This window comes from Pseudophryne corroboree, chromosome 4 (assembly GCF_028390025.1).
Source record: "Pseudophryne corroboree isolate aPseCor3 chromosome 4, aPseCor3.hap2, whole genome shotgun sequence".
Lineage (NCBI taxonomy): Eukaryota > Metazoa > Chordata > Amphibia > Anura > Myobatrachidae > Pseudophryne > Pseudophryne corroboree.
Genome location: NC_086447.1, coordinates 160,603,455 through 160,629,275, shown reverse-complemented (window position 1 = coordinate 160,629,275; position 25,821 = coordinate 160,603,455). Strand labels below are relative to the sequence as shown.

Genomic DNA, 25,821 nt, shown 5'->3' with positions numbered 1-25,821 from the left:
AACATCACCGCAGTGGCTCATGTAAACCGACAAGGCGGCACAAGGAGCAGAGTGGCGATGGCGGAAGCCACCAGAATTCTTCGCTGGGCGGAGAATCACGTAAGCGCACTGTCAGCAGTGTTCATCCCGGGAGTGGACAACTGGGAAACAGGCTTCCTCAGCAGACACGACCTCCACCCGGGAGAGTGGGGACTTCATCAGGAAGTCTTCGCACAGATTACAAGTCGGTGGGGACTGCCACAGGTGGACATGATGGCATCCCGCTACAACAAAAAGCTACAGAGGTATTGCGCCAGGTCAAGAGACCCTCAGGCGATAGCTGTAGACGCCCTGGTGACACAGTGGGTGTTCCAGTCGGTCTATGTATTCCCTCCTCTTCCTCTCATACCCAAGGTGCTGAGGATAATAAGAAAAAGAGGAGTGAGAACAATATTCATTGTTCCAGATTGGCCACGAAGGACTTGGTATCCAGATCTGCAAGAAATGCTCACAGAGGACCCGTGGCCTCTTCCTCTAAGACAGGACTTGTTGCAACAGGGGCCCTGTCTGTTCCAAGACTTGCCGCGGCTGCGTTTGACAACATGGCGGTTGAACGCCGGATCCTAGCAGAGAAAAGCATTCCGGATGGGGTCATTCCTACGCTGATAAAGGCTAGGAAGGACGTAACAGCTCAACATTATCACCGTATATGGCGAAAATATGTTGCTTGGTGTGAGGCCAGGAATGCCCCTACGGAGGAATTCCAGCTTGGCCGTTCCTTCACTTCCTGCAGTCAGGAGTGAATTTGGGCCTAAAATTGGGTTCCATTAAGGTCTAGATTTCGGCCCTATCCATTTTCGTTCAAAAGGAGTGGACTTCTCTACCTGAAGTTCAGACGGTTGTAAAGGGAGTGCTGCATATTCAGCCCTCTTTTGTGCCTCCAGTGGCACCTTGGGATTTTAACGTGGTGTTGAGTTTCCTGAAATCCCACTGGTTTGGACCACTCAAAACGGTGGAGTTGAAATATCTCACGTGGAAGGTGGTCATGCTATTAGCCTTGGCTTCGGCTAGGCGTGTGTCAGAGTTGGCGGCTTTGTCACATAAAAGCCCCTATCTGGTTTTCCATGCGGATATAGCAGAATTGCGGACCCGTCCATAATTTCTGCCGAAAGTGGTTTCATCCTTTCATATAAACCAACCTATGGTGGTGCCTGTGGCTACTACACACTTGGAGGATTCCGAGTTGCTTGATGTGGTCAGGGCTTTGAAGGTTTACGTAGCCAGAACGGCTAGGGTCAGGGAAACAGAGTCTTTGTTTCTCCTGTATTTAATTATTTAAAAAATGACAGGGGCGTGCAAGAGATGCTGTTGGTGGCCAGAAGAATTGCGGGACACTTTCGGCGTACAGGCACCACGTACAGAAGACTGGAGCACCACCAAAAACTACTGAACCTGCCCTGCCATCATCTGAAGCAAGAAGTGGTAACGAGGTGGAATTCAACCCTCTATATGCTTCAGAGGTTGGAGGAGCAGCAAAAGGCCATTCAAGCCTATACAATTGAGCACGATATAGGAGATGGAATGCACCTGTCTCAAGCGCAGTGGAGAATGATTTCAACGTTGTGCAAGGTTCTGATGCCCTTTGAACTTGCCACACGTGAAGTCAGTTCAGACACTGCCAGCCTGAGTCAGGTCATTCCCCTCATCAGGCTTTTGCAGAAGAAGCTGGAGACATTGAAGGAGGAGCTAACACGGAGCGATTCCGCTAGGCATGTGGGACTTGTGGATGGAGCCCTTAATTCGCTTAACAAGGATTCACGGGTGGTCAATCTGTTGAAATCAGAGCACTACATTTTGGCCACCGTGCTCGATCCTAGATTTAAAGCCTACCTTGGATCTCTCTTTCCGGCAGACACTAGTCTGCTGGGGTTGAAAGACCTGCTGGTGAGAAAATTGTCAAGTCAAGCGGAACGCGACCTGTCAACATCTCCTCCTTCACATTCTCCCGCAACTGGGGGTGCGAGGAAAAGGCTCAGAATTCCGAGCCCACCCGCTGGCGGTGATGCAGGGCAGTCTGGAGCGACTGCTGATGCTGACATCTGGTCCGGACTGAAGGACCTGACAACGATTACGGACATGTCGTCTACTGTCACTGCATATGATTCTCTCACCATTGAAAGAATGGTGGAGGATTATATGAGTGACCGCATCCAAGTAGGCACGTCACACAGTCCGTACTTATACTGGCAGGAAAAAGAGGCAATTTGGAGGCCCTTGCACAAACTGGCTTTATTCTACCTAAGTTGCCCTCCCACAAGTGTGTACTCCGAAAGAGTGTTTAGTGCCGCCGCTCACCTTGTCAGCAATCGGCGTACGAGGTTACATCCAGAAAATATGGAGAAGATGATGTTCATTAAAATGAATTATAATCAATTCCTCCGTGGAGACATTGACCAGCAGCAATTGCCTCTACAAAGTACACAGGGAGCTGAGATGGTGGATTCCAGTGGGGACGAATTGATAATCTGTGAGGAGGGGGATGTACACAGTGATATATCGGAGGATGATGATGAGGTGGACATCTTGCCTCTGTAGAGCCAGTTTGTGCAAGGAGAGATTAATTGCTTCTTTTTTGGTGGGGGTCCAAACCAACCCGTCATTTCAGTCACAGTCGTGTGGCAGACCCTGTCACTGAAATGATGGGTTGGTTAAAGTGTGCATGTCCTGTTTATACAACATAAGGGTGGGTGGGAGGGCCCAAGGACAAATCCATCTTGCACCTCTTTTTTCTTTAATTTTTCTTTGCGTCATGTGCTGTTTGTGGAATGTTTTTTGGAAGGGCCATCCTGCGTGACACTGCAGTGCCACTCCTAGATGGGCCCGGTGTTTGTGTCGGCCACTAGGGTCGCTTATCTTACTCACACAGCTACCTCATTGCGCCTCTTTTTTTCTTTGCGTCATGTGCTGTTTGGGGAGGGTTTTTTGGAAGGGCCATGCTGCGTGACACTGCAGTGCCACTCCTAGATGGGCCCGGTGTTTGTGTCGGCCACTAGGGTCGCTTATCTTACTCACACAGCTACCTCATTGCGCCTCTTTTTTTCTTTGCGTCATGTGCTGTTTGGGGAGGGTTTTTTGGAAGGGCCATCCTGCGTGACACTGCAGTGCCACTCCTAGATGGGCCCGGTGTTTGTGTCGGCCACTAGGGTCGCTTATCTTACTCACACAGCTACCTCATTGCGCCTCTTTTTTTCTTTGCGTCATGTGCTGTTTGGGGAGGGTTTTTTGGAAGGGCCATCCTGCGTGACACTGCAGTGCCACTCCTAGATGGGCCAGGTGTTTGTGTCGGCCACTAGGGTCGCTTATCTTACTCACACAGCTACCTCATTGCGCCTCTTTTTTTTCTTTGCGTCATGTGCTGTTTGGGGAGGGTTTTTTGGAAGGGCCATCCTGCGTGACACTGCAGTGACACTCCTAGATGGGCCCGGTGTTTGTGTCGGCCACTAGGGTCGCTAATCTTACTCACACAGCTACCTCATTGCGCCTCTTTTTTTCTTTGCGTCATGTGCTGTTTGGGGAGGGTTTTTTGGAAGGACCATCCTGTGTGACACTGCAGTGCCACTCCTAGATGGGCCCGGTGTTTGTGTCGGCCACTAGGGTCGCTTATCTTACTCACACAGCTACCTCATTGCGCCTCTTTTTTTCTTTGCGTCATGTGCTGTTTGGGGAGGGTTTTTTGGAAGGGACATCCTGCGTGACACTGCAGTGCCACTCCTAGATGGGCCCGGTGTTTGTGTCGGCCACTAGGGTCGCTTATCTTACTCACACAGCTACCTCATTGCGCCTCTTTTTTTCTTTGCGTCATGTGCTGTTTGGGGAGGGTTTTTTGGAAGGGACATCCTGCGTGACACTGCAGTGCCACTCCTAGATGGGCCCGGTGTTTGTGTCGGCCACTAGGGTCGCTTATCTTACTCACACAGCTACCTCATTGCGCCTCTTTTTTTCTTTGCGTCATGTGCTGTTTGGGGAGGGTTTTTTGGAAGGGACATCCTGCGTGACACTGCAGTGCCACTCCTAGATGGGCCAGGTGTTTGTGTCGGCCACTAGGGTCGCTTATCTTACTCACACAGCTACCTCATTGCGCCTCTTTTTTTCTTTGCGTCATGTGCTGTTTGGGGAGGGTTTTTTGGAAGGGCCATCCTGCGTGACACTGCAGTGACACTCCTAGATGGGCCCGGTGTTTGTGTCGGCCACTAGGGTCGCTTATCTTACTCACACAGCTACCTCATTGCGCCTCTTTTTTTCTTTGCGTCATGTGCTGTTTGGGGAGGGTTTTTTGGAAGGACCATCCTGCGTGACACTGCAGTGCCACTCCTAGATGGGCCCGGTGTTTGTGTCGGCCACTAGGGTCGCTTATCTTACTCACACAGCTACCTCATTGCGCCTCTTTTTTTCTTTGCGTCATGTGCTGTTTGGGGAGGGTTTTTTGGAAGGGACATCCTGCGTGACACTGCAGTGCCACTCCTAGATGGGCCCGGTGTTTGTGTCGGCCACTAGGGTCGCTTATCTTACTCACACAGCTACCTCATTGCGCCTCTTTTTTTCTTTGCGTCATGTGCTGTTTGGGGAGGGTTTTTTGGAAGGGCCATCCTGCGTGACACTGCAGTGCCACTCCTAGATGGGCCAGGTGTTTGTGTCGGCCACTAGGGTCGCTTATCTTACTCACACAGCTACCTCATTGCGCCTCTTTTTTTTCTTTGCGTCATGTGCTGTTTGGGGAGGGTTTTTTGGAAGGGCCATCCTGCGTGACACTGCAGTGACACTCCTAGATGGGCCCGGTGTTTGTGTCGGCCACTAGGGTCGCTAATCTTACTCACACAGCTACCTCATTGCGCCTCTTTTTTTCTTTGCGTCATGTGCTGTTTGGGGAGGGTTTTTTGGAAGGGCCATCCTGCGTGACACTGCAGTGCCACTCCTAGATGGGCCCGGTGTTTGTGTCGGCCACTAGGGTCGCTTATCTTACTCACACAGCTACCTCATTGCGCCTCTTTTTTTCTTTGCGTCATGTGCTGTTTGGGGAGGGTTTTTTGGAAGGGCCATCCTGCGTGACACTGCAGTGCCACTCCTAGATGGGCCAGGTGTTTGTGTCGGCCACTAGGGTCGCTTATCTTACTCACACAGCTACCTCATTGCGCCTCTTTTTTTTCTTTGCGTCATGTGCTGTTTGGGGAGGGTTTTTTGGAAGGGCCATCCTGCGTGACACTGCAGTGACACTCCTAGATGGGCCCGGTGTTTGTGTCGGCCACTAGGGTCGCTAATCTTACTCACACAGCTACCTCATTGCGCCTCTTTTTTTCTTTGCGTCATGTGCTGTTTGGGGAGGGTTTTTTGGAAGGACCATCCTGCGTGACACTGCAGTGCCACTCCTAGATGGGCCCGGTGTTTGTGTCGGCCACTAGGGTCGCTTATCTTACTCACACAGCTACCTCATTGCGCCTCTTTTTTTCTTTGCATCATGTGCTGTTTGGGGAGGGTTTTTTGGAAGGGACATCCTGCGTGACACTGCAGTGCCACTCCTAGATGGGCCCGGTGTTTGTGTCGGCCACTAGGGTCGCTTATCTTACTCACACAGCTACCTCATTGCGCCTCTTTTTTTCTTTGCGTCATGTGCTGTTTGGGGAGGGTTTTTTGGAAGGGACATCCTGCGTGACACTGCAGTGCCACTCCTAGATGGGCCCGGTGTTTGTGTCGGCCACTAGGGTCGCTTATCTTACTCACACAGCTACCTCATTGCGCCTCTTTTTTTCTTTGCGTCATGTGCTGTTTGGGGAGGGTTTTTTGGAAGGGACATCCTGCGTGACACTGCAGTGCCACTCCTAGATGGGCCCGGTGTTTGTGTCGGCCACTAGGGTCGCTTATCTTACTCACACAGCTACCTCATTGCGCCTCTTTTTTTCTTTGCGTCATGTGCTGTTTGGGAAGGGTTTTTTGGAAGGGACATCCTGCGTGACACTGCAGTGCCACTCCTAGATGGGCCCGGTGTTTGTGTCGGCCACTAGGGTCGCTTATCTTACTCACACAGCTACCTCATTGCGCCTCTTTTTTTCTTTGCGTCATGTGCTGTTTGGGGAGGGTTTTTTGGAAGGGACATCCTGCGTGACACTGCAGTGCCACTCCTAGATGAGCCAGGTGTTTGTGTCGGCCACTAGGGTCGCTTATCTTACTCACACAGCTACCTCATTGCGCCTCTTTTTTTCAATGCGTCATGTGCTGTTTGGGGAGGGTTTTTTGGAAGGGCCATCCTGCGTGACACTGCAGTGACACTCCTAGATGGGCCCGGTGTTTGTGTCGGCCACTAGGGTCGCTTATCTTACTCACACAGCTACCTCTTTGCGCCTCTTTTTTTCTTTGCGTCATGTGCTGTTTGGGGAGGGTTTTTTGGAAGGACCATCCTGCGTGACACTGCAGTGCCACTCCTAGATGGGCCCGGTGTTTGTGTCGGCCACTAGGGTCGCTTATCTTACTCACACAGCTACCTCATTGCGCCTCTTTTTTTCTTTGCGTCATGTGCTGTTTGGGGAGGGTTTTTTGGAAGGGACATCCTGCGTGACACTGCAGTGCCACTCCTAGATGGGCCCGGTGTTTGTGTCGGCCACTAGGGTCGCTTATCTTACTCACACAGCTACCTCATTGCGCCTCTTTTTTTCTTTGCGTCATGTGCTGTTTGGGGAGGGTTTTTTGGAAGGGCCATCCTGCGTGACACTGCAGTGCCACTCCTAGATGGGCCAGGTGTTTGTGTCGGCCACTAGGGTCGCTTATCTTACTCACACAGCTACCTCATTGCGCCTCTTTTTTTTCTTTGCGTCATGTGCTGTTTGGGGAGGGTTTTTTGGAAGGGCCATCCTGCGTGACACTGCAGTGACACTCCTAGATGGGCCCGGTGTTTGTGTCGGCCACTAGGGTCGCTAATCTTACTCACACAGCTACCTCATTGCGCCTCTTTTTTTCTTTGCGTCATGTGCTGTTTGGGGAGGGTTTTTTGGAAGGGCCATCCTGCGTGACACTGCAGTGCCACTCCTAGATGGGCCCGGTGTTTGTGTCGGCCACTAGGGTCGCTTATCTTACTCACACAGCTACCTCATTGCGCCTCTTTTTTTCTTTGCGTCATGTGCTGTTTGGGGAGGGTTTTTTGGAAGGGCCATCCTGCGTGACACTGCAGTGCCACTCCTAGATGGGCCAGGTGTTTGTGTCGGCCACTAGGGTCGCTTATCTTACTCACACAGCTACCTCATTGCGCCTCTTTTTTTTCTTTGCGTCATGTGCTGTTTGGGGAGGGTTTTTTGGAAGGGCCATCCTGCGTGACACTGCAGTGACACTCCTAGATGGGCCCGGTGTTTGTGTCGGCCACTAGGGTCGCTAATCTTACTCACACAGCTACCTCATTGCGCCTCTTTTTTTCTTTGCGTCATGTGCTGTTTGGGGAGGGTTTTTTGGAAGGACCATCCTGCGTGACACTGCAGTGCCACTCCTAGATGGGCCCGGTGTTTGTGTCGGCCACTAGGGTCGCTTATCTTACTCACACAGCTACCTCATTGCGCCTCTTTTTTTCTTTGCGTCATGTGCTGTTTGGGGAGGGTTTTTTGGAAGGGACATCCTGCGTGACACTGCAGTGCCACTCCTAGATGGGCCCGGTGTTTGTGTCGGCCACTAGGGTCGCTTATCTTACTCACACAGCTACCTCATTGCGCCTCTTTTTTTCTTTGCGTCATGTGCTGTTTGGGGAGGGTTTTTTGGAAGGGACATCCTGCGTGACACTGCAGTGCCACTCCTAGATGGGCCCGGTGTTTGTGTCGGCCACTAGGGTCGCTTATCTTACTCACACAGCTACCTCATTGCGCCTCTTTTTTTCTTTGCGTCATGTGCTGTTTGGGGAGGGTTTTTTGGAAGGGACATCCTGCGTGACACTGCAGTGCCACTCCTAGATGGGCCAGGTGTTTGTGTCGGCCACTAGGGTCGCTTATCTTACTCACACAGCTACCTCATTGCGCCTCTTTTTTTCTTTGCGTCATGTGCTGTTTGGGGAGGGTTTTTTGGAAGGGCCATCCTGCGTGACACTGCAGTGACACTCCTAGATGGGCCCGGTGTTTGTGTCGGCCACTAGGGTCGCTTATCTTACTCACACAGCTACCTCATTGCGCCTCTTTTTTTCTTTGCGTCATGTGCTGTTTGGGGAGGGTTTTTTGGAAGGACCATCCTGCGTGACACTGCAGTGCCACTCCTAGATGGGCCCGGTGTTTGTGTCGGCCACTAGGGTCGCTTATCTTACTCACACAGCTACCTCATTGCGCCTCTTTTTTTCTTTGCGTCATGTGCTGTTTGGGGAGGGTTTTTTGGAAGGGACATCCTGCGTGACACTGCAGTGCCACTCCTAGATGGGCCCGGTGTTTGTGTCGGCCACTAGGGTCGCTTATCTTACTCACACAGCTACCTCATTGCGCCTCTTTTTTTCTTTGCGTCATGTGCTGTTTGGGGAGGGTTTTTTGGAAGGGCCATCCTGCGTGACACTGCAGTGCCACTCCTAGATGGGCCAGGTGTTTGTGTCGGCCACTAGGGTCGCTTATCTTACTCACACAGCTACCTCATTGCGCCTCTTTTTTTTCTTTGCGTCATGTGCTGTTTGGGGAGGGTTTTTTGGAAGGGCCATCCTGCGTGACACTGCAGTGACACTCCTAGATGGGCCCGGTGTTTGTGTCGGCCACTAGGGTCGCTAATCTTACTCACACAGCTACCTCATTGCGCCTCTTTTTTTCTTTGCGTCATGTGCTGTTTTGGGAGGGTTTTTTGGAAGGGCCATCCTGCGTGACACTGCAGTGCCACTCCTAGATGGGCCCGGTGTTTGTGTCGGCCACTAGGGTCGCTTATCTTACTCACACAGCTACCTCATTGCGCCTCTTTTTTTCTTTGCGTCATGTGCTGTTTGGGGAGGGTTTTTTGGAAGGGCCATCCTGCGTGACACTGCAGTGCCACTCCTAGATGGGCCAGGTGTTTGTGTCGGCCACTAGGGTCGCTTATCTTACTCACACAGCTACCTCATTGCGCCTCTTTTTTTTCTTTGCGTCATGTGCTGTTTGGGGAGGGTTTTTTGGAAGGGCCATCCTGCGTGACACTGCAGTGACACTCCTAGATGGGCCCGGTGTTTGTGTCGGCCACTAGGGTCGCTAATCTTACTCACACAGCTACCTCATTGCGCCTCTTTTTTTCTTTGCGTCATGTGCTGTTTGGGGAGGGTTTTTTGGAAGGACCATCCTGCGTGACACTGCAGTGCCACTCCTAGATGGGCCCGGTGTTTGTGTCGGCCACTAGGGTCGCTTATCTTACTCACACAGCTACCTCATTGCGCCTCTTTTTTTCTTTGCGTCATGTGCTGTTTGGGGAGGGTTTTTTGGAAGGGACATCCTGCGTGACACTGCAGTGCCACTCCTAGATGGGCCCGGTGTTTGTGTCGGCCACTAGGGTCGCTTATCTTACTCACACAGCTACCTCATTGCGCCTCTTTTTTTCTTTGCGTCATGTGCTGTTTGGGGAGGGTTTTTTGGAAGGGACATCCTGCGTGACACTGCAGTGCCACTCCTAGATGGGCCCGGTGTTTGTGTCGGCCACTAGGGTCGCTTATCTTACTCACACAGCTACCTCATTGCGCCTCTTTTTTTCTTTGCGTCATGTGCTGTTTGGGGAGGGTTTTTTGGAAGGGACATCCTGCGTGACACTGCAGTGCCACTCCTAGATGGGCCAGGTGTTTGTGTCGGCCACTAGGGTCGCTTATCTTACTCACACAGCTACCTCATTGCGCCTCTTTTTTTCTTTGCGTCATGTGCTGTTTGGGGAGGGTTTTTTGGAAGGGCCATCCTGCGTGACACTGCAGTGACACTCCTAGATGGGCCCGGTGTTTGTGTCGGCCACTAGGGTCGCTTATCTTACTCACACAGCTACCTCATTGCGCCTCTTTTTTTCTTTGCGTCATGTGCTGTTTGGGGAGGGTTTTTTGGATGGACCATCCTGCGTGACACTGCAGTGCCACTCCTAGATGGGCCCGGTGTTTGTGTCGGCCACTAGGGTCGCTTATCTTACTCACACAGCTACCTCATTGCGCCTCTTTTTTTCTTTGCGTCATGTGCTGTTTGGGGAGGGTTTTTTGGAAGGGACATCCTGCGTGACACTGCAGTGCCACTCCTAGATGGGCCCGGTGTTTGTGTCGGCCACTAGGGTCGCTTATCTTACTCACACAGCTACCTCATTGCGCCTCTTTTTTTCTTTGCGTCATGTGCTGTTTGGGGAGGGTTTTTTGGAAGGGCCATCCTGCGTGACACTGCAGTGCCACTCCTAGATGGGCCAGGTGTTTGTGTCGGCCACTAGGGTCGCTTATCTTACTCACACAGCTACCTCATTGCGCCTCTTTTTTTTCTTTGCGTCATGTGCTGTTTGGGGAGGGTTTTTTGGAAGGGCCATCCTGCGTGACACTGCAGTGACACTCCTAGATGGGCCGGTGTTTGTGTCGGCCACTAGGGTCGCTAATCTTACTCACACAGCTACCTCATTGCGCCTCTTTTTTTCTTTGCGTCATGTGCTGTTTGGGGAGGGTTTTTTGGAAGGACCATCCTGCGTGACACTGCAGTGCCACTCCTAGATGGGCCCGGTGTTTGTGTCGGCCACTAGGGTCGCTTATCTTACTCACACAGCTACCTCATTGCGCCTCTTTTTTTCTTTGCGTCATGTGCTGTTTGGGGAGGGTTTTTTGGAAGGGACATCCTGCGTGACACTGCAGTGCCACTCCTAGATGGGCCCGGTGTTTGTGTCGGCCACTAGGGTCGCTTATCTTACTCACACAGCTACCTCATTGCGCCTCTTTTTTTCTTTGCGTCATGTGCTGTTTGGGGAGGGTTTTTTGGAAGGGACATCCTGCGTGACACTGCAGTGCCACTCCTAGATGGGCCCGGTGTTTGTGTCGGCCACTAGGGTCGCTTATCTTACTCACACAGCTACCTCATTGCGCCTCTTTTTTTCTTTGCGTCATGTGCTGTTTGGGGAGGGTTTTTTGGAAGGGACATCCTGCGTGACACTGCAGTGCCACTCCTAGATGGGCCAGGTGTTTGTGTCGGCCACTAGGGTCGCTTATCTTACTCACACAGCTACCTCATTGCGCCTCTTTTTTTCTTTGCGTCATGTGCTGTTTGGGGAGGGTTTTTTGGAAGGGCCATCCTGCGTGACACTGCAGTGACACTCCTAGATGGGCCCAGTGTTTGTGTCGGCCACTAGGGTCGCTTATCTTACTCACACAGCTACCTCATTGCGCCTCTTTTTTTTCTTTGCGTCATGTGCTGTTTGGGGAGGGTTTTTTGGAAGGGACATCCTGCGTGACACTGCAGTGCCACTCCTAGATGGGCCCGGTGTTTGTGTCGGCCACTAGGGTCGCTTATCTTACTCACACAGCTACCTCATTGCGCCTCTTTTTTTCTTTGCGTCATGTGCTGTTTGGGGAGGGTTTTTTGGAAGGGACATCCTGTGTGACACTGCAGTGCCACTCCTAGATGGGCCCGGTGTTTGTGTCGGCCACTAGGGTCGCTTATCTTACTCACACAGCTACCTCATTGCGCCTCTTTTTTTCTTTGCGTCATGTGCTGTTTGGGGAGGGTTTTTTGGAAGGGACATCCTGCGTGACACTGCAGTGCCACTCCTAGATGGGCCCGGTGTTTGTGTCGGCCACTAGGGTCGCTTAGCTTAGTCATCCAGCGACCTAGGTGCAAATTTTAGGACTAAAAATAATATTGTGAGGTGTGAGGTATTCAGAATAGACTGAAAATGAGTGTAAATTATGGTTTTTGAGGTTAATAATACTTTGGGATGAAAATGACCCCCAAATTCTATGATTTAAGCTGTTTTTTAGTGTTTTTTAAAAAAAACACCCGAATCCAAAACACACCCGAATCCGACAAAAAAAATTCGGTGAGGTTTTGCCAAAACGCGGTCGAACCCAAAACACCGCCGCGGAACCGAACCCAAAACCAAAACACAAAACCCGAAAAATTTCAAGTGCACATCTCTAGTGCCCCGTGGGTCCCCAGAAATGTCAGAGTGTGTGTGTGTGTGTGTATATATATATATATATATATATATATATATAAAACACACACACACACATATATTAAGCAGTGGGGGTGGCACGCATGGGACTGGCATTCAATTCAAATAAGTGGACAAAAATAGTCTCCTTCACGATCAACATTTCGGTATTATTAACATTCGCCAGGATCCTGACGAAGGTTAATAATAATACCGAAACGTTGATCGTGAATGAGAGATACTGTATATATATTAGTTCTTAGAGGGCCCCCTTCGGCACTTCTGTGCATGCGTATGCAGTGCAATGCGCACGCGCGACGTACTTTCACAACAGCCGATGCAGTTTCACACAAGGTCTTGCAACGCTTTTCAGTCGCACTGCTGGCCGCAGAGTGATTGACAGGAAGTGGGTGTTTCTGGGAGGTAACTGACCGTTTTCGGGGAGTGTGTGCAAAAATGCAGGCGTGACAGATACAAACGCAGGCGTGCCTGGGGAAACGCAGGCGTGGCTGGCCGAGCGCAGGGCGTGTTTGTGACGTCAAATCAGGAACTAAATAGTCTGCAGTGATCGCAAGGTAGGAGTAGGTCTGGAGCTACTCTGAAACTACACAATCTTTTTTTGTAGCCGCGCTGCGATCCTTTCGTTCGCACTTCTGCTAAGCTAAGAAACACTCCCAGAGGGCGGCGGCTTAGCATTTGCACGGCTGCTAAAAGCAGCTAGCGAGCGAACAACTCGGAATGACCACCTAAACCCCCATGTTTTCTTCTGTCAACTTCATAGCACGGCACCCACGGCGACCCCTACACATTTTGTACATACACTAGCAAGTGCCTCACCAGCCACTGACCTCACCGCACGCCACTGATTATAAGGATATCATATCCTCCACCAGCAGCTTGAACACCTGGCTGCTACTCTGCTCCAGCCTCACATCAACAGTGCCTCTTACATGCTCCTGCAGCACCTCAGCAGTGTCTATTACCTCGCTGCTCCATCAGTATATCACCTTGCTGAATGCAGTGCATACATGCACTGTCAGGAACCTCCAGTATTAGAGAAGCCTTGACGTTGGCCTGGAGGCTTAACCATATCTTTGCAACTATATGTTACCAAGATCTCTGAATAATTTGCCACTATGTAGTGTTCAAATCGTATTGCTAATACTCCTTGGTGTGCTGGGAAAACCAGTTTTATGTATTTTTCTTGCTTAGAACAACCTTTCTCTTTCAAGCACTTGAGGGGTATTACTAAACCGATTGAGCAGCTTCCATGTTATATTGCAGTTCTGAGAGGCACAAATGGGGCCAGTATACGGAGAGCATGCTGGTTCATGTAGTGCTATTTGGAGGACCTAGGGGTGACTCCAGGTAACCTGGCTCTCAATTTAGATATATCTTTGTAAGTGCTATTATCATGTGGCCTTACAGTAGAAAATTATATGGCTCAGAGTGAGTACTGTTATAATGCAGTGTTAGGGACCTCCAGTATCAGATAAGCCTTGATGTTGGCCTAGAGGTATAACCATATCTTTGCAAATATATGTAACTAATATCTCTGACTTATCTACCATACACTGTTCAGATATTATTGCCAATACCCCTTGGTGTGCTGGGGAAACCTGTTTTGTGTATTATTCTTGTTTAGAATTAGCCCCTCCCTTTCAAGTACCTGAGGGGTATTAGTAAACTGAATGTGCAGCTTCCATTTTATATTGCAGCGCATACTAACCTACTCTTTTAAAGATTGTGCTTTTAAAGGTTACCCACAGAAGTACAATAAATGTTACAATATGACAAACATTAAAATAATAGTATGAGGCCCAATCTCGTCCACATCAGACCTGCAATAAAATTAAGCGCTTTTCATGGAGAAATGCATTGTGCACCATCCCACAATGCACAGAATACAGTATCCCAGGAAGTGTGCCCTCTCTACCCATTTATTCATTTAGAATCATCTCATCTTGCACAATTAAATCTCATGTTTGCACATGGGCAGAGATGGATTAACAAAGGGGCGGGTGGAGTTGCAGCTCCAGGCTCCCATTGAAAATAAGACCAGACGGTGCTTAGACATTGGTGACAAGAAAAAAAAAGTTTTCTGTCACCTTCAGTGACCGTCCACAGCCCCGTCTACTCACTCCCTAACCCCCTCCACCCCACCTAGCTCCCACATACACTCCACCAGGCAGGGGCGTAAGTTATTACCCGATACCCGGAGGCGAAAAAGACTATATTGTCCCCCCCCCCCAGCGCGGCCCAGTTCAGGTATACACACACAGCACATATACACGCATACACACACACTCACACATATATACAAATACACACACAACCACATATACACACAGCCATATGCACACTCACACATTATACCACTTATAAGCACATATCCACATATATACAGATACAAAGCCACGTATCTACATACTCACAGCCACATATATATACACACACACATACAGTATATACAAATACACACACAGCCACATATATATATATATATATATATATACACTATATACACTATATACACACGCACACACACACACACACTCGGTCCCCACCCTGACACCTTTCCTCCATCAGTTCCCTCTTCTTGCAAGTTGCGGGACGGCCAGGGTGTCTGCATGCAGAAGCCAGAGCTGGGCAGCTGCACCTTCCGAGGGGTGGGAACCAGCCAGTCATGCTGTCATCAGGCGGAAGCTGGAGCCTGGAAGCTGCGCGCTGTCAGGGGGGCGGGAGCCGGCAAGGTGTGTTTTCACCATGCGGGAACCGGAGCCGGGCAGCCGCATTTGTCAGCGGACGGGAGCCTGGCAGCCGGGATGTCATGCGGGAGGTGGGAGCCGGAGCCAGGCAGCCGTACTGTCACCAGAGGCAACGGAGAAGGTGCCCCGTTCACTGCTGGAGCCCGGCGACATCCGACTCCATTGCCTCCCAGACTTCCGCCACTGCCACCGGGGCCACGGGCTGAAAGTGAAACAAAATAGAAGGAGGCGTTCCAGCCCCTTCCCCTCACGTTTTCCTCCACCTTCTCTCTCTCTCTGTCTCTCCCCTCTCTCCCCTATCTATCTCTCTCCCGCTTTTTCTCTCACTCTCCCCTGCTCCCTCTTTCCCCCCTCTTTCATTCTCAGTATTCTCCCCTCTCCCTCTTCTCTCTCTCGTCCTGGGTTTCTTCCCCCCCCCCTTTTCCCTCACTAACCCCCCTTTCTCTCTCACCTTTCTCTCTCCCCCCCCTTCTCTCTCCTCTGACCCCTCCCCCTCTCTTTCTTTCTCCCCCTTCTCTCCCCTTTCTCTCTCCCCTACTCCCCTGTTCTCTCTTCTTTCTCCCTCTCTCCTCCCTCTCTATGTCTTCCCCCTCTCTCTCTCTCTCTCTCTCTCTCTCTCTCTGTATCCACTCTCTTCTTTCTACCCTCATTTCTTTCTCTGTGTCTCCACTTCTCTCTGTCTCCCCCTTCTCTCTCTGTTTCTTCCCCCTTCTCTCTCTCGCTCTGTTTCTTCCACATTCTCTTTCCCTCCTCTTGATTCCCCATCTCGCTCCATTTCTCTTTCCCTTTCTCTCTCTCCCACTTACTTCTCCCCTACCCCCCTTTCTCTCTCTGTTTCCCCTTCTCTCTCTCTGGGCGAGATGTACTAAAGGGAAAATGCGGTCAAACCCCCGTTTTCGGGGGGGGGGGGTTACCGCATTTTCATATGTACTAAGACCCGGCCTCCGGGTTTTCGTCACTGAGGGTATCGCTATCTTTGTATGGGCTTCTTTTGCAAACGCCGCTCTGAGCTGCACCCTCTGCCCAGTGCCGCACCCACCGCCCCTGTGACCATGCAGCTGTGCTCCACGATCCCCCGCCCCGGGGAGGCACACTTCACCTCCCTCTCTCTCTCACCCCCTTTATCTTTCTCTATCCCCCTTTCTCTCTCTCCCTCTCCTTTCTCTGTCTTCTTCCCCTTTCTTTCGCTCCCCTTTCTCTTCCACCTCTCTTTCACCCACTTTATCTTCTCTTTCCCATGTTTCTCTCTCTATCCCTCTCTCTCACCCCTTTTATCTTTTTCTCTCCCCTCTTTCTCTCTTCCTCTCTCTCCCTCTCTCACCTCCCTTTCTCTCTTTCTCTACCCCCTTTATCTCATCCCCTTTTTCTCTCTCTTTCTCTTCTCCTTTCACGATCGCAAGTATGCCAGGCAGGGTTAGTGTTATGCTGCGGGAGGAGAGGTTAGGGTTAGGCACTAGGGTGAAGGTTAGGGTTAGGCTCTGGGAAGGGGAGGTTAGAATTAAACTGCGGGAGGGGAGGGTTAGGGTTAGGCTGCATGAGGGGAGATTTAAGAGTAGGCTGAGGGAGGGTTAGGGAGAGGGTAAGGGGTAGGTTTCATTTACTTACCAAGAAGTTTTGGGATTCTGACCGTCGGGATCTTCACTGTGGCGATCCCGTACCCAACCTATAGACGAGCACATATAGACATAGGCACATACAGATATAGGCACATAAAGACATAGAGGGGCACATATAGACATATTGTCGGCACATATAGACATAGGCACATACGGACATAGGGGAGCACATACAAGCATACTGGAGGCCCATACGATCATAGAAGACCACCTGAGCTTCAAATTCTAACTTGCCTCTGGAATGACTTTACACCCCTGGATGCCGTCCCACAGTACAAGAGACCCCCTCCCCCCATATCACTAGTCACACCACCATAGCACTGGTCACACTCTCTGTGGTGGCACACAATAGGCCCTTCATCAATTTCAGCTCCAGACCCATGTAGACCTTAATCTGGCACTGACAAGACCATGTTAGAACTCTGGAGGAGGCTGCCTGGAAGAAAGGAAGGGGTAAGGACTCCAGTTCTTCTCTCTTGTACCGGACAGTCACAGCAGTGACGTGCAGTGGGGTGAGGCAGGCGAGGCAGAGCCTTTCATGTCATACTAACATTTGTGCCAGAGACTTTACTGTATAAAGTATATGAAAAATACAAAGAATATGTTTGAAATATCTTCTTTGCATTATTCTAATAATTTTTATAGCCAAAACTCCGGAGTAAAAAGGCTATGGCAGGTGAGGCAGTGCCTTATCTTTTCCGCACATCTCTGATCAAAACTCACCAATTTTCCAGGAGTTTATACTGCTGCACCTGTGTATACTGCCCAGATGTACTCTTTGGCTCATATATTGCGAGTAAATTTAGCTCTGGCACTCTGCCTCCTGAGCCATTTAGCTCACCGCACGTCCCTGAGTCACAGCAATGGCGCGGGAAGGGGCTGGCCGCTGTGCACATCATCTCTGTGCTGGACATCACTGTCCGGCCACACATTAACATGGGCTAATGTAATGGCCACACATATGCACCCTTGCCGCCCTTGGTCCAGCAGGGCCTCAAATGGAGGGGAGGCGGGAAGACTATGAGCGGGAGTAGACTGGAGCAGATAAGCTGCAGTGTCATGGCCAGAGGGGAGGCAGACACTGAGGGGCCAGGCTGACAGCATCCGTGCCATTCCCTGACATCCCATCCTTGTATTTTATATACGGATACCAAGCTCCGTCCCCATCTTCCCTGAATTGCACATGTGCAGTCCTGGTTTCAGACGGCACTGGGGAAATCCAGGGTATTTAATAAAGTTTGCGGGGCAACAGGACACTGATTAACAAAACGGAAACCTCCCACAGGATGTGGGAGGGTTGGCAAGTATAATTCATACTAAAGGGTATAGTAACTAAAGTGCGGGTCTATATGAGTGGAGATGTTGCCCATACCAATCAATCAGATTCTGCTTATCATTTATCTAGCACCTTCTAGAAGATAATAGCTAGGTTGCTATGGTCAACAGATCTACTTCTATAAACCCTCACTTTAGTAAATAGACCCCTGGATGTCACCTCCTGGGTTTGGCGGAGGTTTATAATTGTTTTCAGGTTTTAAAAGCTGACGTGTAATAAATTCTACATTTTATAGGTGAAAAATCCAGACTGTATACAAACTGTCAGAAAACCCCCCCAAAAAGTAGTGGTTTTCACAAACTGCCCTTCAGTAATTTTATGCCATAGAAGATGATAACTTTATTTTAACTTCTTATCAGTAAAGATTAAATTAAAAGAAAAGGGGACAGTGATTTTCTCCTATAAACTCACATGCTGTAGAGTAAATATGTTTTCCTACATTGCTTTAAACAGTTTAGACTCTGTATTTGTTCCTTATATTAATCTAATTAATGTTTTTCTCAACTGTCTGTATTCACTCTTATCTTTATCTAGAAAATAAGAGAACACAAGATAACATATCTTCCTGATAAGAGCCAACATAATCCTAATGGATATTTTTCCTATCAGAAAAACAGGATCTTCTAGATTGCCCTCCTAAAGGTCCATTAAGGTTTCACTAACTGTGAAATACAGTTTACATTCACAGCTATATTTATATGCAGGCTAGAAAGATCAAGCTGCATGCGGGAGATTATGTTTCCCCTGCACTTTAGACTCTGGCAGTCAGTGCCCCTAGTATTACCGAGGTAGACGTTAAACATCCTAGTGATATTTGGTGGACCCCCTTCTTTAAAAGTAAAGCATTCATAACCTTGAACCAGAAATAACGACACGGAGACTTGAATTTTGGCAGAAAATTGCTAGCTATTTATTTGTCCCTATCCATTAGCAAACCTGTAATAGAGAATTAATTAATATGCCGCTCCAGCCGGCATATGGTGGCGGCCCAAAAGAACGGCTCAATTAACCTAAATTAACCTTAAATAACTAACCCTATAAATTTACTAAAACTTATCACAAACCGGTAATAGGTGACAACTCAACCCCCACAGTGACTACCCACCGCTCCTGGGTGCCCTGCCGCTGCCTTCCCGGACGGGTGGTCAAGCGGCCATAAGTCGATGGAGGTGAGTGCACCTAAACCACACCAAACTGTAAAACACTACAGTTTTCCATACAAATACAAAACTGCCGTTCTTTTCCGCCAATAAATAGCCAACGATAAACCAGCCAACAACTTAACGCCAAAGCACCACGTGCCAGAATTTCTGACCACCAGGGCGGGAGGGTGGGAAAGCAAATCACCACCAAGAGAACTAAGATGGCCTCACCTTCCCTATATATATCAAACCCTCCCCTTAAAAAGGCTGTACTTTCCTAACAGCTAGGTCCACCCCTCACCAGATGTTTAACTCTTTCCTTTCCTATGCAGTCAATTCTCTCTCCTAAACATCCTAGTGATATTTGGTGGACCCCCTTCTTTAAAAGTAAAGCATTCATAACCTTGAACCAGAAATAACGACACGGAGACTTGAATTTTGGCAGAAAATTGCTAGCTATTTATTTGTCCCTATCCATTAGCAAACCTGTAATAGAGAATTAATTAATATGCCGCTCCAGCCGGCATATGGTGGCGGCCCAAAAGAACGGCTCAATTAACCTAAATTAACCTTAAATAACTAACCATCTAAATTTACTAAAACTTATCACAAACCGGTAATAGGTGACAACTCAACCCCCACAGTGACTACCCACCGCTCCTGGGTGCCCTGCCGCTGCCTTCCCGGACGGGTGGTCAAGCGGCCATAAGTCGATGGAGGTGAGTGCACCTAAACCACACCAAACTGTAAAACACTACAGTTTTCCATACAAATACAAAACTGCCGTTCTTTTCCGCCAACAGCGAAAGACTCATCCCCAAAGCCTTTCGCACCGCCACCATAAACCTACCCTAACTCCTGCAAAACGAAACCTAGATCCTCCAGAAAAAACATCATCCCCTCATTGGATAGATGTACTCCATCAGGCCGGAAAAGGTGGCTGTCTCTGAACCGACTCCTCGGGTGGCGAACCACCCTCCCTCCGTGGGACAGCACCCACTTTGCCACCGCCCCGTTCACCTTTTTCCGGGCCTCGTCAATCTGGCGCCCATCCGCCACACCCCTCCAACACAACCTTGGCACCATCATTGAAAAAACCAACACACAATTGGTCCATACTGCGGCCACACTTGCCAGATCCTGTATCATGGCCCACCGCAGATCCAAGGATGTCCTCTTCCCCAGGTCGTTGCCACCTAGATGGACAACCAAGACCCTAGGAACTCCATGCTTGCTGGCCTGACTAACTAACCTACTCCTCAGCTCGCTCCACATCATCCCTCGCCAGCCAAGCCATCTGACACCCTGCGCTCCAAGCAACGCCTGAGCCCCTTCCGAGGCCACAAACCTGGCTGCCCAGTAAATGTAAGAGTGGCCAACCACCCAAATAGCCAAATTGTTTTCAAACCAACCTGAAGGGGAAAAGAGGGGTAAAATTGATTACTAAAAGGCTTATTAATTGCTTTCACTGAAGGATCTGCCAAAAGAAAAACTTTAGTTCTCGCTATTGCAGCAGTCACGGCCTAGCCGATCTGCACCATGCTTCGTTGCCAATTTAAAGCGCAAATAGACACACAAAGGGGGAAGTTCAAATAAAAACAAACGAAATTAAGCAGGGGGGGGGGTATAAAATGGGAAACACATGTAATAACTCAGCTGGAGGTGAAAGCGTAAAGACCTGCTGAGGGACTCTGATTAGAACAGATTAGCCGAATTGTAGATTAGAATTCAGTCCGTCAAGTCAGGCAAAAAATCGCAAAATAACTCCAGACCCCCGCTGCCAACTCATGCCAGCAACGGCGAGTAGCTAATCCCTGAGTAGGATAACAAAAGGGGGAAACACCAACAGACGCACAACACCATAACTCACAGAACTGGAACAACATAATACATTGCAAATCAAACAAGGCACTAAGCGCAATCCGACCTCTCATGCAACGGGGCGAATATATCGTCTGTAACTTGACGACTTCCATCGCCCCACCGCCTGGATTTCAGTTCTGGAGAAACCCGCCGCAGCAGCCGACGTCGCCGCGCCTATTAGAAAGGAATGGGTACCGAACGCAGCGGGTGGGAGGCCCAAGCCCGCCAAACAACGACTCAGCATCCAACGGAACTGGTATTTCGTCACTGGCAGCCCGTCATAATGCAATAGCCATGACCCCTCCCTAACGGGTCGCACCACCACATATTGCATTGCCAGACCTACTGGGCAAACGCTCTCCTCTTGCGCTGGAACCATAGTGACCCAGCGCCCTCTCCCCACTTGGTCCGTCTTAGAGCGCCGCAATCTGTACAGCAAGGACCTCTCACCCACTACAAACGCCTCCGACCAGCATGCGCGAATCTGCTCTCTTGGAAGGCGCTACCAACTCCGAAACCCTAAAGGCCCCGTGGTAAGCCATTGAGAACGCCAAACTGAACAAAAGCGCCTCAAACCTGGACGACGCGACTCGCCCCACCGCCGCGATGATGGCCGGCCACAAAGCCGCATCGATGGGCCGCCTCCTATCTGGTGGCGTCGGCGCTACCCGCGCCCACCCTTTCATTGCCTTCCGCAGAACCTCGCTTTTTGTCACATCAGGGACGCCTCGCAGCTTGCAGAAAATTGAGACCCCAGGCAAGTACCGTGATACCACCGCTCGGGACCTACCGGAAACGTAAAGCTGCCAAATAAAAGAAAGCATCAGCCGATGCCTGCTCTTACCTTGTTGCTGACGACCTTGGACAAACTCCTCCCACTCGCTCCAAGCTTGTCCGTAAGCCCTGAGCGTGGCTGGCGCGACTGACCGCAACGCTAGACCCTCCAGTCCGGCCCGATCACCTGCCAAACATAACCGGGACAGTGAAAACCTTGCTCCTCGGCCTCGGGAGCCAAAACCCAAAACCTCTCCCACTGTCCACGCGACAAAGCGTCGGCAATTCCGTTCTCCAAACCGTGCACGTGTTGTGCCCGGAACCATAGGTTCCTACGCAAGCACGTCAAAAGCAATTGCCCAAGCACCCGCAGAACCACCAGCGATTTTGCTCTCTGGTTATTAATCGCATGCACCACGCCCAGATTATCGCATCTAAACAATATGCTGCGATTAGCCAACCGATCGCCCCAGACCTCCAACGCTACCATAATGGGAAAAAGCTCCAGAAGCACCAGATCTTTTGTTAGACCCTCGCTATGCCAGTTTGCCGGCCAGGATGCCGCGCACCAAGATCCCTCCAAAAAGCAACCGAATCCAGAGGCACCTGCAGCGTCAGTAGCAACCGCTCGCTGTCCACCGTTGGCGCTTGCCATATGCTCACTCCGTTGAAATCCTCCAGGAACGAGGCCCAAACGGCCAAATCCCTTTTTAATTCGGAGGACAAACGCACGAAATGATGAGGCCTGGCACACCCCGCCGTCGCCCTCTCAAGCTTCCGGCAGAAAACCCTGCCCATCGGTATTACCCGACAAGCAAAGTTCAGCATGCCCAGCAAGGACTGCGCCTGCCGTAGCGTAACTTTACGCGAGCCGTTGAACCGGCAAATGGTTTCGCGGAGCTTCGAGACCTTGTCCCGGGGCAGGCGACACTCTCCTGCCACCGTGTCAATTTCAATCCCCAAAAATGACAGGCAGGAGGCCGGACCCTCCGTTTTGTCCACGGCTACGGGAACACCGAAGTGGTAAAAAAGAGCCCGGATGCTAAACAGCAAGTCGCCGCACCTTGCATCATTAGCCGGACCCGCACACAGGAAATCATCGAGGTAATGGGCAACCCCGTGACCGCCTGACGAAGACTCCACGCACCAATGCAGAAACGTGCTAAAGCGCTCGAGAAATGAGCATGAAACGGAACATCCCATCGGCAAACATTTGTCGATGAAATACTCCGCCCCAATCCGGAAGCCCATAAAACGGAATGAGTCCGGATGACTACCCACCGGGATGTAACGGCAGCAACCGAAAAGCGGACTCAACATCAATCTTAGCCAAGAGGGCCCCAGACCCATAACTGCGGACCATCTCCAACGCATCGTCAAACGACTGATACACCACCGAGCAATGACCCGGCGGTATTGCGTCATTGACCGACGCCCCCGACGGGTAAGATAGATGCTGAATGAGCCGGAAAGCGCCTGGAGTCTTCTTGGGAACCACCCCCACTGGAGAGATGACCAAGTCATCCACCGGGGGCGATATAGACGGTCCCTCCATCCTGCCCAACCCGCCCTACTTATCCACTTTCTCCCGCAGCACTAACGGCAAGGTTCGGCAGACTGAAGGTTCCGCTGGGCCCGCACGGACACCTCGCTCGCAACAGGCAAGCGAAACCCAAACTGAAAACCGGAAAACAAAAATTTTGCATCCTCCCTATTCGGATACCAGTCCAACCACCGGCCCATAGTCCCCAATTTAATTGGTGTTGGAGCTCTGCGGAGTGCTCCCGCCCGCTGCCTGTCTGGGGTAAGTCTGCTTACCCCGGGCCCCCTGCCGACTGCCTTTGAAGCAGAAGGAGGCCGGGTGGGAACCACCACATTGCAGGCATGAGTGTCGAAAACGACACTGCATGCCGTAGGAACATGCCGCGTTGTTAAACGCGAAGCACTTTCCCTTTGCGGCGGCCTGTCCCCCTGTACGAACGGCCGACCTACCTGGCTTGGCCGATCCGCCGCCCGCGCCGGGACCTTGGGCGGACGACCCCGTGCGGAGCCCGTCCGCCCCTAGAAGCTCGAGTGACCTTGAGCCAGACTTCTACGTCCTTGAACCCAAAGTCCATAACCTGTAACCCATCTTGCTTCTCCCGAAACTCTTTGACGTACCTACGCCTTTCAGTACCCGACGATGTGCGTTGCATATCATGTACGAGATGCAGGTACCGAAAGATATTCATGTGGTCGTACGGCCTACCTTCCAGGTAACAAGCCGCGAAGACCCAAAACCGGCCAGCCAATTGCCGAAGATGCGTAAGACCTCGGCCCCGATGCCCTTCCTTGCTGCCGCCGACTTAAAGTCTTTCTTCGTGTCTTTCGTCAAGACGACTACATCAACGTAGTCACCCCTGCGAATCTTCCTACGGCAGCTGTCCCTCAGCCCCCGCATTACGGCAGTATACTCGCAGCGGACTACCCCGGGCAGATCACGTCGCTTCTTGGCCCTGCGAGCATCCCCGCTACGCCGTCTACGCCTCTACCGCCGCTCCTGCCACCCCTCCGCCCGCTTGGCGTATTTTGTCGCCCGTGTTTTCGCCCTAGTCGTGCTACTGGCTCTGGATGCTTGCGATGACATAGAAGGAGAGGAAGAAAAGGAAGAGCTGCGGGAACTTGAGCGCGTGCAAGAGCCCGACCCCCACCGCTCCACCTCACCTGAGGCCGTCGACTGTTCGGACCCGGATGCCTCAGGCGTTGGCCAAAACGACATCCTCATTCTCCGACCCCGTCCTCTCCACGTCTTCACGCTCACCTGCAGGAGAAAAAGGAGCAGAGGACCCAGACAGCAGTCGCAGCGCGCCTAGCACCCCGGGGGGCAGGCTTCTCCGATAAATGCTCCCGCTCACCCCGTCCGGGCTGCTGATGGAGCTGCGACGCGCCACTCCAGCTCCCGGCAGGCGCGCGCAACCCACTAGGCTGCCGACATTGTCCGCGCACCTGAACCACCAGCCGCCGTGCCGGAACCGTCGGCCAGCTCCGGAGCCGCGGCCTGCGGCCCCAGCGCCGCCAGGGCCGCCGCCAGCGTTCCGGGAGTGTAAGGGCCACCCCTCGACGCGGCATCGTCCCCCGTGGTTTGCCGGGCCGGCGTCGGCGTGCGCCGATCCGCCCGGCGTCCTAAAACTTGCTAAACGGGGCCCCGCTGTCCGGCGCACAGGTCGGCCCGGTGGAGAACCACCAGCGCCGCTGATATCTTGCGGCTCGGATTCCCGCCAATCACCTCCTCGCACACGGTCCCCGGGACCCTCTCCGCCATGCCTCTCCTCCTACCTGCGGGCACCACCTCCCCGCTGGCCGGAGCTACCTCCGCCAACTGGGGGGGGGGGGGCCCGCATCGGGAGAGGCCGCTTGCTTGTGCTTCCCTATCACCTGGTTGATCTCTGCCCTTCTCCCCCCCCCCCGCGCCGGGTTCCGGCTGTAGGGGAGAGAGCTGGGGAGACCAGGAGGCCTGCGGCGCCGCTGCGTGGGCACGCGCGCGCACGCTTCCGGCCCACGAACTCCCGTCCGAGATCTAAGCTCCACCGCCGGGCGAGACCCCGCGACAGGCCTCGCTCGGCACTAACCAGTCTCCCGCTCGGCTCCCTCCCCCCGCCCGGCACCTCTACCATGCCTCGGCAAGGGGGAAGAAGTCGGAGCCGAGTGCGGCTCCACGGACGAGTGCCTGGCACGGCGCGCCTGCGCGCGCCCGCGGGCACCCTACACTGCAATCCCTCAGCAGCGCCCGGAGGTGAGGGCTGATGTCCTACTCCCTCCGGGCAGCCAGACAGGCCTCCTGGCCCACTTCGCCGCTCGCGCCCGGCAGGCAAAACTGCCCTGGCAGAACTATGTGCAGCTCACTTCAGCGGTCAGGCCTACGGGGACCTGCTAATGGTTCGGAGCAGCGCTTCTCTCCAGCATGGGTGACACTATGAGGGGATCACTGGCAAAGCCCACCATAAATCCCTTCCCATGCCCGGGCAAGCATCAGAGGCTGCAGCTGGGATCAAAACCGGGCTCCGCAGCACTGAGCTGCTCCATAGTCAGAGCCTCTAACCACTGAGCCACCGCCTGCCTCTCGCACGAACACCCAAGCGGCAAGGCCGCCTTTAAAATACACACTGGTGAAGGAGCAGAGGAGGGATGCGGGGGAGAGAGTTTTAAGAAAATTCCATGAGCTCCAGGGAAAGCACAATAAAAGTTGGGAA

General features: G+C 51.8%; 1 long non-coding RNA gene and 1 other non-coding gene across 4 annotated transcripts in view; both read right to left on the bottom strand.

Moving 5' to 3' along the window:
• Window positions 1-25,821, bottom strand: part of LOC134909088 (uncharacterized) — a 295,410-nt gene that overhangs the window by 265,219 nt on the left and 4,370 nt on the right. The window lies entirely within an intron of this gene.
• LOC134913628 (small nucleolar RNA SNORA42/SNORA80 family) lies at window positions 25,460-25,589 on the bottom strand. Its single transcript, XR_010177329.1, has one exon. It is a non-coding gene; the product is annotated as a small nucleolar RNA SNORA42/SNORA80 family (small nucleolar RNA).